Below are 15,104 nucleotides of genomic sequence, written 5' to 3' on the forward strand. Positions count from 1 at the left end.
ACTTGTTTAATAAAAGAACTAATGTCTGTCTGTCTCCATACTCAAGCCTAGCCAGTGGTCCCTCTCGGGATATCCTCCCGAGGCTGTGGTCATGTCATCGGCCCAGGGATCCACCCACAACTATATCAAATACTATAGATTGCTACTCCGCAGTCTGCTAGTACAGATTCCTTCTGCTTGCTCCTCCCATCAGCATAACAGTTTTCTAACAAATTGCAACTCCTAGCAGAAAGTCTAACAGATTTACAACACTATCTATTAGCCACTTTGCATTTTCCAGGCCACATTCTCCCTGCGAGTGGAAGTAGGCACTGCCATTGGGGGGGGGGGGGGGGGGGGAGAACATCGAGTGCCTACTGGGACCCAGTGGGGGACACTGAGAAAGCCTTCCCCTTCATCTGGGAACAGGAATAGGCAGTCACAAGTAGAATGTCCCCAGAGTATCAGGGATACACTGACCGATCAGGTTGCTACTTACAACGTCCTGCATTCCAATGTCCCTTAGAGAAATAAAGAGCATCAAACAGGTACCTTTTGGCCCATGGGACGGGGGGGGGGGGGTTTGAAGGGGAAGTAGCAGTCACATTTTTGAGGTGTTTGAGACACTGGGTGACATCTTAATTTCAAAATGACTCTAATCATTGTATGAATACTCGTGGCTTTAAGGCAGAGAAGAGCGAGAGAGGAGAGGAGGAGGAGGAGGAGGAGAAGGAAGAGAAGGTACCCTGCACACAGTCTACAGGCCAATGACTTCATTTTTGGAGCTGTCAGAGGAGGAAGTAATGCACATGTTCAGATTTAATAAGGAAATCATACAGTATTTATACTAGCAGTTAGAGACAGACCTGCAACCAACCAGTTAGAGAGGCCATGCCTTGCCTGCACATCTCAAGATCACCACTGCCCTAGCTTTTTTTTGCTACTGGCATCTTCCAAACTTCTCTTGGGGTCATGGCCAGCATAAGCCAGTCCACCACCGCCATGTGCATTGATCAGGTGATGATCACCTTGCTAAGGAGAACACACCAGTATATATCCTTCCCTCAGAGCAGATGGCAGCAAGAACAAATCATACAGAATTTCTATCAATTGGCACATTTTCCCTCTGTCATGGGGGTTATTGACTGCACATACATCCCTATAAGTGCATATGTGGGAGATGATGCCACATACTGCAATTGCAAGGGCTTTCATTTCCTCAATATGCAGGTAATCTGAGATGCAAAGGGCCTCATCCTGGACCTTGGGCCCAAGTTTCCTGGATCCACTCACAATGCTTACATCCTCTCGCAGTTAGGAATTCATGACCACTTCCAGGAAGAACACATCATTGGGGGCTGGCTACTAGGTAGGAAAATTTCCATTTCTAACACCATTTTACAACAGCTCAGACTCAGCCTAATCCCATAATGTGCAGTCCAAACATTAAAGCCTATCCTAACGTTCTCCTCTGTTTTCTCCCTTACAGGTGACAGAGGCTATACACTCAAAATCTGGCTCATGATCCCTGTGGCCACCCCACAGAGTGCCGCGGAGGTGCGATAAACAGGGTCCAGTGGATGACCAGACTAGTCATCGAGAGAACCTTTGGCCTACTCAAAACATGCTTCTGCTGTCTGGATAGATATGGGGAATGCCTCCTTTTCAACCCACCAAATGTCTGTCAGATCTTCTTAGCCTGCTGTATGCTACATAACTTGGCTAAAACCAGATGCATGCCTCCTCCAAAAGGAAGACATGAGAATACAGATGAAGAGGAAGAGGAGGAGGACCAAGAGTTCAATCAGGAGGAATTGCAAGTGATACATCACCACAGTCAAAGATAGGCTACAGAGGAAAGGAACACTCTGATACAAAGATATTTTCATTGGTGGCAGTGCATTTATTATAGTGTGCTTATAGAAGTGCATAATAAATTAAATTTACTGGCTCTTTCTGCCTCATTTAGCCTTTCTTGGGCCATGTGAGTGGGCACTGGGATAGCCTTGCCCCAAGCTCCTCCTTAGAGCTGGTCCATCAGAAGGTGCAGGGCCTGGCTGTTCTGGCAGGTGGCTGCATGAGGGTCTGCCAGGTTGGGAAGGCACCGCTGGTGGTGACTTTGGCTGCCAAGGGGGCATTCTTTTGAGCAGCTCCCTCCATACAGCTGTCTGCTCACACATTTCCTGTCACAGGCCCCTGAGTTCATCCCTTAGAACCTGTCCCTCTTGATGTATCACTGCCTGCAGGCCGTGGAGCTCTGAACTCCGTGCTACCAGCTCTTCCATTATATGGGCATTCATGTCAATGAGGAGGTGCTCTGCTGGCCGGCCTCCACCTGTAGGTGTTGAGCACCCTCCTGTTCTGAAGAGGATTCCAGGCCAGCTTGCTGCTCTTCCACCTCCAGCTCCTCTTTTGACTCGTCAAATGTTTGTTGCTGCAGCTCCCCCATGGGTGGCCCTTTTCTGCAGCTCCTCCTCCTCCTCCTCCAATGTTTTGGGCAATTGCTGTATATGGTGATGTGCCCTTTACACACCACTTGGTCTTGCCTGTTTCTCATCTCAGCCGCCTGCAACAGTGAAGATGGAACTTGTTTTAGTTTCATATCTGGAGCGAAAGGGTGATTCAGGCTCTTCTCTGTGGGCACATGAGCCCTATATCATTATAGTAGAAGTACCTGGTATTGCCACTAACTATATGCCATGTAGAAACACTAGGACAAGGTATTTTATAGACAGTACTCACCGTGTTGCTGGTCTGGTTGTGAGGTGTCCAGCTCCACCACCTCAGTCACAGCTGACTCTGGTGGACAACACCATCTGCTCCACCGCTGTCAGAGTAATTTGGGTGTCTGCCCGCTCATCATGCAGCCCTGGAATTGTCAGTAGGCACCCATTATGTTTGTGTCTAGAGTAACATACACTTAGGGGCAACAGGCTCGCTAGGATTTGCTGCCTTCCAGCTATGCTGAAGCTCAGTCAACAGAGAGTAGCCCTCTGCTACCCAGTAACAGAAATTTATAGAAGAGGAGCAGTAAAACCCTCAAAAATAACTAAAGTGGGCTAACTCCTTCCCTGCTGCCATGAATGCTACACATCTTTACCTCTCCCTGATGGCACACTAGTAAGACCTGTCTGAGGCAGGGGTAGGCAGCAGCTCTAGCAGGGAGAACGCATCAGGCTGCAGGTGAGCTTTGCTGCATGCCCAGTTGATGTGCAGACCCCATGCCTCAGCAAATATTCTATCAGTCATAAAATAAATGCTAGTAGGTAGGCAGCTACACCAGAAAGAGAGCCAGGAGGCTAAACATATGTTTCTTTGTGACAGACAATGCTACAAATATAGTAACGGCAAAAAAATATGGATATCCATTGTTTTCCTCACCTGCTGCTCCTGGCAGTAAAGGGTGCCCAGGGGCTGGGTCCAAGGACCATGGGAATGTATTCCTGCAGGAGCTTACAGAGAAGTTCAGGAAAATAGAAGGGGACCTATAAAAGAATGGAAGTGGGGCAGCTTCTCTGTGAAAAGAAAGAAGAATTTGAGTTTAAACTCTGGAATTTGTTGCCAGAGGATGTGGTTAGTGCAGTTAGTGTAGCTGGGTTTAAAAAAGGGTTGGATAAGTTCTCAGAGGAGAAGTCCATTTCCTGCTATTAATTAAATTGACTTAGAAAATAGCCACTGCTATTACTAGCAACAGTAACATGGGATAGGCTTAATTTTTGTGAACTTGCCAGGTTCTTATTTTTAAAGATGGCAGTGGCTGCCACTCCATGCAGATTACCCCCTTCCCTTTTGTAAAGGGTGGTAGTAACTGCAGGTTACTCCCATGCAGCAGTACTCCAGGGCATCATGATTGGGTAGTCATCAGGCAACTGATAGAAATCCTGAAGCCCTTTAAGGATGCCATGGAGGATCTGAGGTCCAGAAGTGCTACTCTGGGAGGGGTTATCTCTATAGTGAATATTCTGAAGGAAATGCTAGAGGGCTTCCATTAGCAAGAGGGAATGGAAACAGAAGTGTTGCAGCTTTTGGACTCCTTAGGGCAGCAGGTGAAAGGTAGACTGAAACCTCTCTCAGAAAACCATTACATGCTTGCCACACTTTGTGATCCATGAAGAGTCAAGGGAGGTCCTGCATCTCACATTCATGAAGGAGGTATGGTGTGTCAACAGGAGAGCCAAAGGTAGAGGCACAGTGGGGACATAGCACAGGAAATAGTGTCCACCTCAGAGAGTAGTGCAAGCAGGAGCAGCACCATCTCAACTAGCATTTCCTCCCCCAAATCGATACGCCAAAGGCATATTGCCTGCAAAGAACCATCGCTATAGGTACAGGCAATAGCTAAAGCAGCTGGCAAAAGAGTCTCAGCCCACCCCAGCAGAGGAGACCCCAGAGCAAATGTCTGTGTCACTATGTCACAGAACCTTTTGAGGACATGAACACAGATGTGCTGGCATATTGTGCTCACAAATCTACAATCTGGCCTGATACAGCCACAGTGGCTCATTGCTTCTTTACTGCCTACCAACCAAAGTGCCTGGTGAATGTGCCTTCTCAATAGCAGGGGACATTGTGAGCCCTCATTGCTCAAGGCTTGCAGCAGAGTTGATTGAAGAGCTGGTCTTTAAAATCAATCTTCCTTTCCTTGGGTTTCCAGAATTTCCATGCAAGTGGATGACTAAAAGCAACATGAAGGCCTTGCCTCCACACACCTATCTGCCATGCCCCTTACACCAACTTAATGGTCTTGCTTTTGTTGTGCCCGGAGGTCGCAGACGGCTGCGCCCTCTCTGTCTCACCTCTTTTCTTTCTCTTTCCTCTCCTCTGGGCAAGATGGCTGCCTCCGCCTCTCTCCGCCGACCTCTCCAGCATCCCCGGACCAGCATGGGCAATTGCGTTCACCATTCTTACACTGAGGTTGCCCTCCCTTTTGAATATGTCATGGCGGGATCCTCAGGGGCATCCCCGCCGCATGACGTCTCTACCTCCGGGTTCTTAGCCTCCGATCTCCAATCCAACTACGAGTTAGCAAGGATTTTGGTCCAGCTAATTTCGACACTCTCAGAAGCACCCACTCTGAGATTTCACTGCTACCTACCCTCTGGGGTTACGCTGACTTCCTAGGACGCTCTAGGTACCTGCTCCTCAGGGACCTTGTTGCTCCTACCCACCCTCCAGGGTTTCACTGTTCCAGAGGGATGCCTAAGTTACTCGCTCCACGAGGGCCTTGCCTCACTTCTATCTACTTCCTGGGTAGACCTGCCTCTACCAAGGACTCCGACACCGGTGCCCCGGGCCTTGCCTCACCGCTATCTTCATGCTGCGGAGGTCATCTCATCAACAGCATTACCAGCTTTGTGAGAACCCTCACGTTTCAGTCTCTCTGCCTTGTCTCACCACAGAACAGATTCTCGGCGTACTCCGCTCCGCGGACCACTAGCGGACCCCTCACTTTCCAGCATTGGGTGAGATCTTCTATGCACTTACTTCATCAGTGCCTCGACTGAACTCGGCCTTGGCTGATGAGGGCTGCCCACTCCACGGGCATCGTTCTATTGCTGTCTAATAAAGCTTCTATACTCTTTGTGTTGCTTACTATAGAGCCAGCCTACTGCTGTATTTTCCCCATGGGGCCCCTCCCCATAGGAAGAGTCATCAATATAGCAGCCAAGGGCCCACAACCATGTCAAATCCACAACAGCTTCTATTGATCTGTCTACCTACATGCCCTTTACAACACTTCAGGGGTCTTGCTGCTACTGATCTGCTTACCTGCCATGTCTATTATGTACCAGCATGGGAATTTTGGGCCTCAGTGTTTGTTGTTAGTTTACTGGGTGTTTGTTTTGTTCCTCCAAAACAAATGTGAAAAAAAATACATTTCTTCTTCCCTTCCACCTGTTTTATGGATCTTTATTTTGTTCTACCCTTCTACAATGCAAGCCTATTTTTCCTATCCTGTTTGCTTGTCAGTTATACTGGGGTGATTTGTCCCCAGAAAAAAAAAATTGAAAAAAACCAAACTATTTTTTTCTGTTTTTCTACCTTACCATTCTATTGTATGTCTCTAAGATAAAAGCCTGGTTCTCCTACCGTTCTTCTTTCTTGGTTAAACTGGTGTGTATTGTATCCAAAACCCATCCATCAGAAAGCAGAAATACACAGGAGATACCTTTTACATGTTCCAAATATGGTAACGGTTTCAATAGGAAAAGATAACTTATAGAACAGCATAAAATAAAGGAACAGACTGCATTCAGTTTCAGAATATAAGAAAAACTTTCTTAATAAAGCAAACACCACAAATTACTAGACAAACTACACTGTGGAGAGACCTTTTTCATGTTCTGATTGTGACTAAAGTTTCAATCAGAAAGCAAATTTCAAAAGAAGCCCAGAATTCCACCCAGCAGGAAGATCAATTTCAAGTAGGCAATGTAATAAAAGCTTATATCAGAAAAGTGATAGTGATGACAGATTTATCTCTTATACTAAATCTGATGTGGCAAGTTCCATGCCACTCTGCCATGTTTTTATACCCCTTATCCTTCACCTTAGGAGTCTTTGCCTTGCTGCTTTACCCTGATGCTATACCTTGAGGATCTTTCTATCATTCTGCTTTGCTGTCATACCCCAGACTCTACACGTTAGGGTGTTCTTGTCATTGTGAGGGGCTACTTTGCACCTCTCATGGTGCATTGACATGATGATGCTATTCTTTGTGCTCCTTTCTCCCATTATCGATGCCACCTATTCTACTTTGTTCCTCCCTTCATGGAGCCTTCCATCCCCCTTCATTGTGCTTTCTGCTTTCCCCTGTATTGGTGCTTTCTCCATTCCTTGCCACTTTTTCTGCTTAATTTCCCTTTCATGGTGCCTTTGTTCCCCCTTTATGGTGCTTTCTGCTTTCTCCCCTCTCCCTTTTCCGACACTTTTTCTGCTTCATTCCCTCTTCATGATGCCTTAGGATGTTGTTGCCACTCTTGGTGCCACTTTGCCTTTTGTGCTGCCTTTGAGGGTTTATGCCACTGTGTTGGTGACCCCTTTTAAAGCCTTGGGCTGCTCTTCCCCCCTTGGTTGCTTTTTTGGTCCTCTGACAATACTTTGGAGAACTCTTGCCACTCCTGGTACCCATTTTCCCCTTTACAGTGCCTTAGGCTATTCATGCTACTTTTGGTGCCACATTGACAGCTGTGTTATTTGTTCAGGCTTTTCCAGATTAAAGAGTGCAAATTGGCTAGTAAGTGTTTTAACTCAGTTTTAATAATTTATGATTATTTTGGGTATGTCTGTTATGTCAGTTTTAAATGTTTGTTATTGTGTTTCTATGTGTTATGTATTATTTATTTGTTTAATGATTATATGAATGTAATTTTGTAATCTGAGTTGAATTTTATTAGACACATTGGAATATAAAATTGAGTAAATTAAAAAATAGAGAGATATATTACTTCTCTGCAGACTAAAGAACAACGACTTTTTGACAGTACAGAATTTTTATTGTAGTGTTCCGTGTTAAAAAAAAATAGCTTAATACTTAAACTTGCTAGTTAAAAAAGTTGTATTGGATTTCATTTGTTACTACACTAGCATGATATCATCACATCATAATTTTGGCAGGCTTTTGAAGGGATTTTATACATTTATATACTTAGTCTAATAAAGATAAGAAAAATAGAAAAGAAGAAAACCATGGATCTAGTTCTATCTATTCACTGCCAGTGTACCGGTTCTCCGTTATACATATTGGAATACACAAACTGCCTGCATTTCTTCAAACATTGAGGCCGATGCAAAACAAATACATTGAAAGTGAGCGCTGAGTGTTCAGCGCTCGTTTTCCTAACGTGACCCCAGGCACCTCTCCTGGGGGCGCCATGCAATATTAAAATTAGGGTTCATGCCCCTAGCGCCTCCTTGACATCAGGCACCCGGGAGAAGTCGACTGTCCACCAGTTAATAAATTGGATGCTGAATTTATTGGCATCCATTTTCCTAAACGGCACACAGGCATGGGTTCAGAAAATGCACGCTGGTTAACTGAGCATCCATTTTCCAAACCTGACTGCTGACACTTTGTTAAAATGGTTTTTTTAACAATCTTTTGTTCCTCTGACTTAATATCACCACGATATTAAGTCAGAGGATGTACAGAAAAGCAGTATTTTCTGCTTTTCTGTACAACTTATTGGGGGCGCTCAGAAATGAGTGCCTGCTCTGGGCAGATGTTAATTTCTGAGTGCAAAAATGTGCGTATTGGACGCACAATTTTCTTTTGTATTTGGGGTGACTAACTAATAGCCTCAACAACATGCATTTGTGTGTGATGAGTGCTATTAGTTTTGCGGCGCATTGGACATGCATTGTGGAGGCAGTAATCCCCTTTTAGCACAAGGGGCTGTGTGGACACGCCTACACAACCTGCATCCAACTGCGAATTAAACAGTGCGCTCAGCTGAGTGCACTGTATTGCATCAGCCTCAAGGGGCTGTGGACATGCCTACACAACCTGCGTCCAACTGCGGGTTAAACAGTGCGCTCGGCTAAGCGCACTGTATTGCATCGGCCCCATTATGGGTAGTTTTTACCAGGGTATTTGCTGGAATAATCAAAGCAAAGCTTCACAGATTGTTGTGCTTTGAATATTGCCCCATGAAAAATTACCCACACAAAATTATACCTGCTTATTTGCGTGGGTACTTTTGCAAGGCAACACTTTGGGGTAGATTTTCAAACCGCGCGATTTGGCGTACTTTTGCTGGCGTATCAGGCGCAAGCAAAAGTACGCGGGATTTTAGTAGATACGCGCGTAGCCGCGCGTATCCACTAAAATCCTGGATCGGCGCGCGCAAGGCTATCAATTCCGTATAGCCGGCGCACGCCGAGCCGCGCAGCCTACCCCCGTTCCCTCCGAGGCCGCTCCGAAATCGGAGCGGCCTCAGAGGGAACTTTCTTTTGCCCTCCCCTCACCTTCCCTTCCCTTCCCCTACCTAACCCACCCGCCCGGCCCTGTCTAAAACCCCCCCCCCCTTACCTTTGTCGGGGGATTTACGCCTCCCGGAGGGAGACGTAAATCCCAGCACGCCAGCGGGCCGCTAGCGCGCCGGGACGCGACCTGGGGGCGGGTCCGGAGGGCGCGGCCATGCCCCCGGACCGCCCCGGGTCGTAGCCACGCCCCCGGGCCCACCCCCGGAACGCTCCCGACACGCCCTGAAAACGCTGCGCGGTTCGGGCCCGCCCCCGACACGCCCCCCTCAGAAAACCCCGGGACTTACGCGAGTCCCGGGGCTCTGCACGCGCCGGTAGGCCTATGTAAAATAGGCTCACCGGCGAGCAGGGCTCTTAAAATCCGCCCCTTAGTGTGTAATTGCTATCCTGGCCCAGGAACACCTCCAAAACTCTATGGGTAAAAAAAAACATGTGCAATAATTAAAACATTTCATTTAATTTAAGATAACTATTCCACCTTTCAAAACCTGTATGCCAAAGTGGATTAATTTGAGGATAAGCTTAGACATTACTTCTCATTAACAGAGTATTTCTGTGGGTAAAACACCGTTGCACCAATGGAAATGGTTTTCTTTTTTGCCTTTATAACATATTGCTAGAGATATGCTTGGTGAAATTTTAATGATGCAAGCAGAGAGGCTTCAAGGCAGAGTTTACATTAGGATGGCTGCTTACTGCAAAAAAAATAAAAAATGGGGAAAATCCAAAAAGGGAGGGTTAATGCCAACATTTCAGGCTGGGACAAGACAGATTCATCCGAACACTAAAGCTAACCGCTTGAGGCGTGGCTTGTATGTAGGTCATGGGGTAGGGTTCAATAGCAACCCATCTCTTTCTTTTTTATTCAAGGTATGTAGATATTGCTCTATATCTGAGGAAGGGAGGAATGAGCTGATGCTCCTCTGTGGCAAATTGATGCCTTGAGTAAACGTGTTGCTGCCAAACCCTGTCCCTGTTCCATGACTGACATCCAAATCTAGCCTGGTGTACACATTTTAGTGTTCTGATGAGGTCAAGTATCTGTCTTTTTTTTTTGTGTAAAGCTGCTTACTGAACTGTGTCCTACTAAGCTTGTGTGCAAATATGTGACAGTACGTGCAGCTGCAGGATTTGGGCTATGTCAGCATAAAGTGCAGGATATGAGAATGGCCCATGTAGAATACATCTCTGGTCTGTATGGAATCCGAATAACAAAGGAAAGTGCAGACATTGATAAGAGATGATCGATGTCTTCCTACCAGCCATGGGAAGAGAGTAGGGATGTGAATCGTTTTTGAACGATTAAAATTATCGTCAGATAATTTTAAAATCGTCCTAAATCGTCAGAGTGCACGATACAATACAAATGCCCCCGATTTATCATCATAAATCGTCCTAAATCGTTAAATAGGGCACGGGAATTATTTGGGGGAGGGCGGGAAAACCGGCACACCAAAACAACCCCTAAACCCACCCCGACCCTTTAAAATCAATTCCTTACCCTCCCCCACCCTCCCGAACCCCCCCAAAATGTTAAATTACCTGGTGGTCCAATGGGGGGGGGGGGGTGTCCCGGCGCGATCTCCCGCTCTCAGGCCATCGGCGCCATTTTGGCTGCCACTAATTAAAATGGCGCCGATGGCCCGATAAAAAAACCCCCACCCGACCCTTTAAATCGACCCCCTTAGCCTCCCCCACCCTCCTGACCCCCCCAAAACGTTTTAACATTACCTGGTGGTCCAGGGGGGCCTTGGGGGATGATTTCCCATTCCCAGGCATCAGCTGCGCTAAAAAAAAATGGCGCCGATGCCCCTTTGCCCTTACCATGTGACAGGGCTGATGAGTAAAGATGGCCCTTATGGGCTATCTTTACTCACCCTATGGGCTGATGAGTAAAGATGGCCGGCGCCATCTTTAAAGATGGCGCCGGCCATCCAGTGCTCCTACCATGTGACAGGGGCCAGCCAATGGCACGGATACCCTGTCACATGGTAAGGGCAAAGGGGCATCGGCGCCATTTTTTTTAGCGCAGCTGATGCCTGGGAACGGGAAATCGTCCCCCGAGGCCCCCCTGGACCACCAGGTAATGTTAAAAGGTTTTGGGGGGGTCGGGAGGGTGGGGGAGGGTGGGAGAGGCTAAGGGGGGTCGATTTAAAGGGTCGGGTGGGGGTTTTTTTTAGCAGCACGGGCCTCCCTAAAAAAAAAATTAGCGATGTCAATTGGAATCGGAAACGATTCCAATTCACATATCTTAACGATCAGATTTCCCCCCCCCCCCAAGCCGAATCTGATCGTTAAGATGATCTGGCACACGATTCACATCTCTAGAAGAGAGTACAGAAGGAGAACAAACATTTGGACACAAAAGAGAGAATGAATGTTTGAGTGCAATGTGGTCTAGATAAAGGAAGTCAGGCCAGAGTGATGCATTTAGGAATGATCATAGAAACATAGAAACATAGAAATGACGGCAGAAGAAGACCGAATGGCCCATCCAGTCTGCCCAGCAAGCTTCACACATTTTTTCTCTCATACTTATCTGTTTCTCTTAGCTCTTTGTTCTATTCCCCTTCCACCCCCACCATTAATGTAGAGAGCAGTGATGGAGCTGCATCCAAGTGAAATATCTAGCTTGATTAGTTAGGGGTAGTAGGGGTAGTAACCGCCGCGATAAGCAAGCTACACCCATGCTTATTTGTTTTACCTAGACTATGTTGTACAGCCCTTGTTGGTTGTTTTTTCTTCTCCCCTGCCGTTGAAGCAGAGAGCCATGCTGGATATGCATTGAAAGTGAAGTATCAGGCACATTTGGTTTGGGGTAGTAACTGCCGTAACAAGCCAGCTACTCCTCGCTTTGTGATTGCGAATCCTTTTTTCACCCCTGTCGTTGAAGCTATGCAGGATATGCGTGCAGCATCAGTTTTTTTTTTTTGTTTTGGTTTTTTTTTTCCCCTGCTGTTGAAGCAGAGAGCTATGCTGGAAATGCATGGAAAGTGAAGTATCAGGCACATTTGGTTTGGGGTAGTAACCGCCGTAACAAGCCAGCTACTCCCCGCTTTGTGAGTGCGAACCCTTTTCTTCTCCCTTGCCGTTGAAGCAGAGAGCTCTGCTGGATGTGTGAAGTATCAGTTATTCTTCTCCCATGCCGTTGAAGCAGAGAGCCATGCTGGATATGCATGGAAAGTGAAGTATCAGGCACATTTGGTTTGGGGTAGTAACCGCCGTAACAAGCCAGCTACTCCCCGCTTTGTGAATGCGAACCCTTTTTCTTCTCCCTTGCCGTTGAAGCAGAGAGCTCTGCTGGATGTGTGAAGTATCAGTTATTCTTCTCCCCTGTCGTTGAAGCAGAGAGCTATGCTGTATATGCATTGAAAGTGAAGTATCAGGCATATTTGGTTTGGGGTAGTAACCGCCGTAACAAGCCAGCTACTCCCCTCTTTGTGAGTGCAAATCCTTTTTTCCATTTCCTCTTGCTGTTGAAGCTTAGAGCGATGTTGGAGTCACAGTAAGCATGTGTATGTTTATTGAATAAGGGTATTGTGTCCAGGCAGTAGCCATCATTCTGGCGAGTCACCCACTCTTCATTGGCGGCCTCTTGACTTTATGGATCCACAGTGTTTATCCCACGCCCCTTTGAAGTCCTTCACAGTTCTGGTCTTCACCACTTCCTCCGGAAGGGCATTCCAGGCATCCACCACCCTCTCCGTGAAGAAATACTTCCTGACATTGGTTCTGAATCTTCCTCCCTGGAGCCTCAAATCGTGACCCCTGGTTCTGCTGATTTTTTTCCTACGGAAAAGGTTTGTCGTTGTTTTTGGATCATTAACACCTTTCAAGTATCTGAAAGTCTGTATCATATCACCTCTGCTCCTCCTTTCCTCCAGGGTGTACATATTTAGATTCTTCAATCTCTCCTCGTACGTCATCCGATGAAGATCCTCCACCTTCCTGGTCGCCCTTCTCTGTACCGCTTCCATCTTGTCTTTGTCTTTTTGTAGATACGGTCTCCAGAACTGAACACAGTACTCCAGGTGAGGCCTCACCAAGGACCTGTACAAGGGAATAATCACTTCCCTTTTCTTACTCGATATTCCTCTCTCTATGCAGCCCAGCATTCTTCTGGCTTTTGCTATCGCAAAATACTTGGCTTTTGCTATCGCAACATACTTGGCAAAATACTTGGCAAAGAAAATCAGGAAATACTTGGCAAAGAAAATCAGGAAAAAATGTATATAAGCCTTGTAAGATTGTGACATAGGCAAGGAGGGACCTTATGCATTCCTCCTTCCCAGACACAAGTTTATTTCCTATAATAAACATGTTACTAAATTTGTAAAATATCTCTGAGAGGCTAAAACTATACAATTCCAACCTGCAGTTTTAGCCTTAAGTCTCCCTTTTGAGATTTTACCATTTTTCCAGTCAGAAACCCTCCTAATCTGAGCTATTTTCTACTGAGGCTAAGGATGGTGGGTTTACTTTTTATATATCAAAATCCTGTGAAAACATTAAATAAACAGAGCTTCTTGTTAATTCTACGTATGTGCTAAATTACAGCTGGCAGATGTGTGATCAACTTACAGCCTGTTAGGGGAGTATAAACTTTTAATTGAACATTCCAAAAGAAGAAGAAGAGGGTCTAAGAGATATTCTATATTAGGGTAACCTCTATCCAATAGGTTTAGATATTGCAACATTTTCTTAATTTACGTATAAAAGATCATGCAATGCCACATTTCCTTGAACATTAGGGGTTACTCGCTGGCTGCACTTTTTCAGAACAAAAAGAACCAGTCTTGGTTTTTCTAAGTGAATGTACTGTGCTGTGAAACCAGGACTGGCAGAAATCTAATGGTTATACAATACGGAATGGAAGTACTTTTGGTCCACCTAGGCCTTGAAAGTCACCCTCTCACAAATAGAAAGGACCGATACCTTGGGACAAGCAAAAAAGGTAAAACAAGCCCATGGAGACAGTACCTACCTATAAATGTTTTTATGGCCCTTTGGAACACATCCAGCTCACCAAAAAAGGGTTACACAACATTATCAGAGGTTTTACAAATAGAGTCATTCATCAACTTGCGTTAGGGCCCTAATGCCCACGACAACGCATGTGTTATTTATCGCACGAAGCATCACGTATGAAAATTAAAAAAATGTATTCAAGCGGGTGGATTTTAGGAGGAGTAAATGAAAATGAGATGTGGTAATGCATGTGATAAACATGTTATTGCAGGCAATAACTACACCTTTTTTTTCCGTAGTGTTATGACATGCGATAGCTGTGCGTTATCCCTGAAAACAGTAGTTTTTATAAATTCTGTTTTGGGTGGGAAGGGGGAGAGAGAGAGAGAGAGAGACTGGGGTGATATGCATATTAGTGAACTTTTTATACCACTGTAGGAGGGTGAACTAGTAACTCAAGGTGAGGTTTTGGTGGTGGTCTAGGGTTTGGAGAGCAGTTTTACATGCACAATTAAAGGTGCGAACAGCACAGTACACAGCAGTGAAGATTTGATGTGATTTGAAATGAGGAAGGCTAAACAAAGATGAGATTTGTACATTGTGCTCTCTGTCAAGTTTGATGCACTCTCTACCTAGCTGCTATCAATCTAGGGCAAGAGTATATTGTACAAATCTTAACTTTGAGTAGCTTTCCTCACTCCAAATCTTCTTCACTGATATGTGCTGTGCTGTTTGTACCTCTGATTGTGCATGTAAACCTGCCCCCCTCCCCACCCTAGACCACCACCAAAACCTCACCTTGAGTTACTGGTTGACCCTCCTACAGTGGTATAAAAAGTAGACTAATATGCATGCCACCCTAAACGCTCTCTCTCTCTCTCTTACCAGTCACTTGTGATTACGTGCATTAGGGGTGTTTTAAATGGTGCACACACAATATAAAATTAAGCATATCTTTGTGCACGTTTATCTGCGCACCTTTTGAAATTTACTTGAAAATGTCTTCTAAACATATATTTAAAAATACATTTAAGTTGAAGATAATGAATGATTTTTTATGCTTAATTAGAATAAACAGATGAATTGTTTACTGTTTTGACAGAACATTGATTCGGACAGTGTGATGTTCTCATTTTAAACTGATGTTCTAGATGTATCCTACTTAAAATCTA

At 45.6% G+C, this 15,104-nt stretch overlaps 1 protein-coding gene across 3 annotated transcripts in view; it reads left to right on the forward strand.

The window, feature by feature from the left end:
* The window catches only part of LOC115090827, a 124,624-nt gene that overhangs the window by 37,576 nt on the left and 71,944 nt on the right, over positions 1-15,104 (forward strand). The window lies entirely within an intron of this gene.

Source organism: Rhinatrema bivittatum, chromosome 4 (assembly GCF_901001135.1).
Source record: "Rhinatrema bivittatum chromosome 4, aRhiBiv1.1, whole genome shotgun sequence".
Taxonomy (NCBI): Eukaryota; Metazoa; Chordata; class Amphibia; order Gymnophiona; family Rhinatrematidae; genus Rhinatrema; species Rhinatrema bivittatum.